This window comes from Lactuca serriola, chromosome 4 (genome assembly GCF_051521515.1).
Source record: "Lactuca serriola cultivar US96UC23 chromosome 4, Lser_US96UC23_V15, whole genome shotgun sequence".
Lineage (NCBI taxonomy): Eukaryota > Viridiplantae > Streptophyta > Magnoliopsida > Asterales > Asteraceae > Lactuca > Lactuca serriola.
In genome coordinates this window covers 70,006,274-70,009,203 of record NC_136411.1, presented here as the reverse complement: position 1 = coordinate 70,009,203, position 2,930 = coordinate 70,006,274, and the positions used below count along the sequence as shown (strand labels likewise).

The window sequence follows — 2,930 nt, the reverse complement described above, 5'->3', positions numbered from 1 at the left end:
TATACCTGATATATATACTAAATGTTGAAGAGTCAAAATGATACTTTCAAAACTATACTTTTGAACTTGGAAAATGTGTTATTTTTATATAGAGTCAAAACCTGTGGACTCACCAACTTTATGTTGACGTATTTTTAAAATGTATGTGTTTTGAGGATCTTGAAAAGTTGGTATGTATTCGAACAGGAGAAGTTTTACTATTATCTTTCTGTTCATTAAGAAGTATGCCATAGTCGAATATTATGTAATAGATTCTAGAAAAACAGTTATGTAACTTTCAATTATCAATAAAAGGTATGTATTTTCTTTAGTACTGTTCAATGTATGTTATATAACTGTGATACGAAGAAAGACGTTGCACCACCCGGTGTTTCCGCCGACAGCCGAGGTGTGACACCTTGGAGGGATAAAAGCGATATTTGTGGGCCCCTCGATGATTTAGTGATGACAAACGTAAGTGCTCGGCCGGGCCTGGAATAATTTGAATTTATTCAATTAGTCGTTCATCATAAATAAAAAATCGGGACATTTTGTTATCCAGCTGGGAGACTCACTACTAGAAAAACAGCCTTTAACGACGCGCAAATAATGACACACACTGATAGAGGACGCGCATTTGCACGTGCCTTAAAAAGTAATGTCAATTTTCCAAAATTTGAAGGATAGAGGACACGCATTTGTGCGTGCCCTAGAATTAGTGCCAAACAAAACAAAATTAAAAACACGGAAGGCGCTTATTTTAAGTGTGTGTCATCTGAAAATGTCGCTTTATATTTTTTTAACTAAACGCGCGTTTTTAAAGGGGGGTCTCTAAAATTCTAAAATTTTGAATACCCCGCTTCTGCACTCTCTCATCTGGATCGCAAAAAGCCATTCTCTACCTCCCCTCTCTCTAACCCTAGACACAACCACTGACCTTCATCGGAGCTATCTTCTTCTCCCCTGCCACCACCAACAAACCACAACCTTATTCATTACCCTAAAAACCAGACTAATTTTTCACCTCTCATAATCTCTCTCATAACACTTAGGTTTTTGGAAATGAAAAAAATCGACCCCCTACTCCTTTGATGTGTTCTAATTTCTTACTGTATCTAGGTTAAAATCAACCATTGCAGGAGAGCATCTTCTCGTGTAGTGTTTAGAGGGAAAGGAAATCCCCAAAAATTTGAAACCCCACATCTTCTCCTTCCCTTCGTATCCTTCTTTTCCCTAATCTTGCTTCTTGACGTCATCATCTTCTTTCTCCCCACATCGACTGTTAGCTTTATACTTCCTATTCCCAATTCTTAATACCCCATTTCTATTTAGATGAAAATATTTACCCTTCAGTCTAGACATCTACTTTTCCTCCTTAGACAATGATTACAAGAATGTTGGATGAAGCTGCTCAACACCTGTACATATCCCATTGCTGCCACCTCCTCATGTCACCGACTTTCCTTATTGGCTACGTATTTTGTCTAGTTGAATTGAAGGCTAAAGGTCTTGATTTATTTATTCATCTCGTTCTTCAATTTAACACTTCATGCTTGGATTTTAATTGACTCTCTTTTTTTTCTTTTAGGTTTTTGTTGCGCGGCTCTATTCTTTGATATCCAAGACTTCTTGATTCACATACATCTCGAAACAAGATGGTTTTGCCAAACGATGCTGATCTGCTTAATCCACCAACTGAGTTGGCGAAGAGGAAGCATAAGCTCAAATGACTTGTTCAATCTCTGAACTCTTTCTTCATGGATTTCAAGTTCCAGGGTTGTTTCAACATAACAACCATATTCAGCCACTCTCAAACGGTGGTGGTGTGTGGAAACTGTCAGACGGTGTTGTGCCAGCCGATTGGTGGTCGTGCAAGACTTACAGAAGGATGTTCTTTTAGAAGGAAGGGAGACTGATCCTATTGCTTACTTTTATGGCTGGTTAATCAGAAGTTGCTTCGGTGCTATTACTTAAAACATTACAAGTTGAGTCTTTTATTCTGTTTTTTCTTGTTGGACCCCAGCTATCATCGTTTAAAATTAGGGATTGTGTTTGAATCATTTCATCAGACCGTCTTCTCACTATTAAGCTTCTATTACGTACAGATTTTTAAAAGTTTCTCTGAATTTTTTGTTGATGACTGGTGGTATCGGATCCAAGAATGGATTTTTAAACTTCCATGTTCATATGTATGTTTTCATAAAGCATATTCTGCTATATTTATCAGTTGGTTTCTTTTGCCTATGATGTCAATTACTGTTAAGGACTGACTGTAATAGAAAGGTACAGGAATGATGTATGTGATCTATAAGTGCAAACATTTGTTCAAAGAAAACACATACATATGAAAGAAAGAATTGGTTTTTGTGAGATTATCTTAGTATTTGTCAAGGTTTTCATAGCAAGCTGAATGTTTATAGTATTACATTTGTATTGATAATTGGGTTCTGATTTTGCAGGTTCTGATGCAGGGGTATTTTAGTCAAGTGCATAGTTGGCAGAGATTCAATTTGTATGGACGGTACTTGGATCTTTTATCATCAGAAGATGGTTATATAAACTTTTTAGTAAAGGGCATTTTGGTCAAACTTAGAAAATAACGTACAAAATCCTACTCTCGGGTTGTTGTTGTTCTATTGGATCAGCTATCTGGTGGTTTTCCTTTTTCAACATTTCAGGCCAGGTATCTTCAAGATGCTCGTCTTGCTGTGTCCGAGGTCTCGTCTGCTCATCTTGTTGTTTTCGAGGTCTCGTCAGCATCTTCCAGACTCCAGAAGTATCTCTAGCTCTCTCGTATGTATTAGCACTCTTCAAAAATTTAAATGCATATGTGTTAAAGTGACAGCCACATGATTTAGTATTCCGTATTTACTTTTGAACTTTGTTATCTCAATGGTTAAAAGATATAGAAAGACTTTTAATTCATTTGACTTTTTGTATCTCTACAAATG

General features: G+C 36.7%; 1 pseudogene; it reads left to right on the top strand.

Moving 5' to 3' along the window:
• Positions 1-1,588: 1,588 nt before the first annotated feature.
• LOC145100190 (small ribosomal subunit protein eS27y pseudogene) lies at positions 1,589-1,899 on the top strand (annotated as a pseudogene).
• The last annotated feature ends 1,031 nt before the right edge of the window (positions 1,900-2,930 follow it).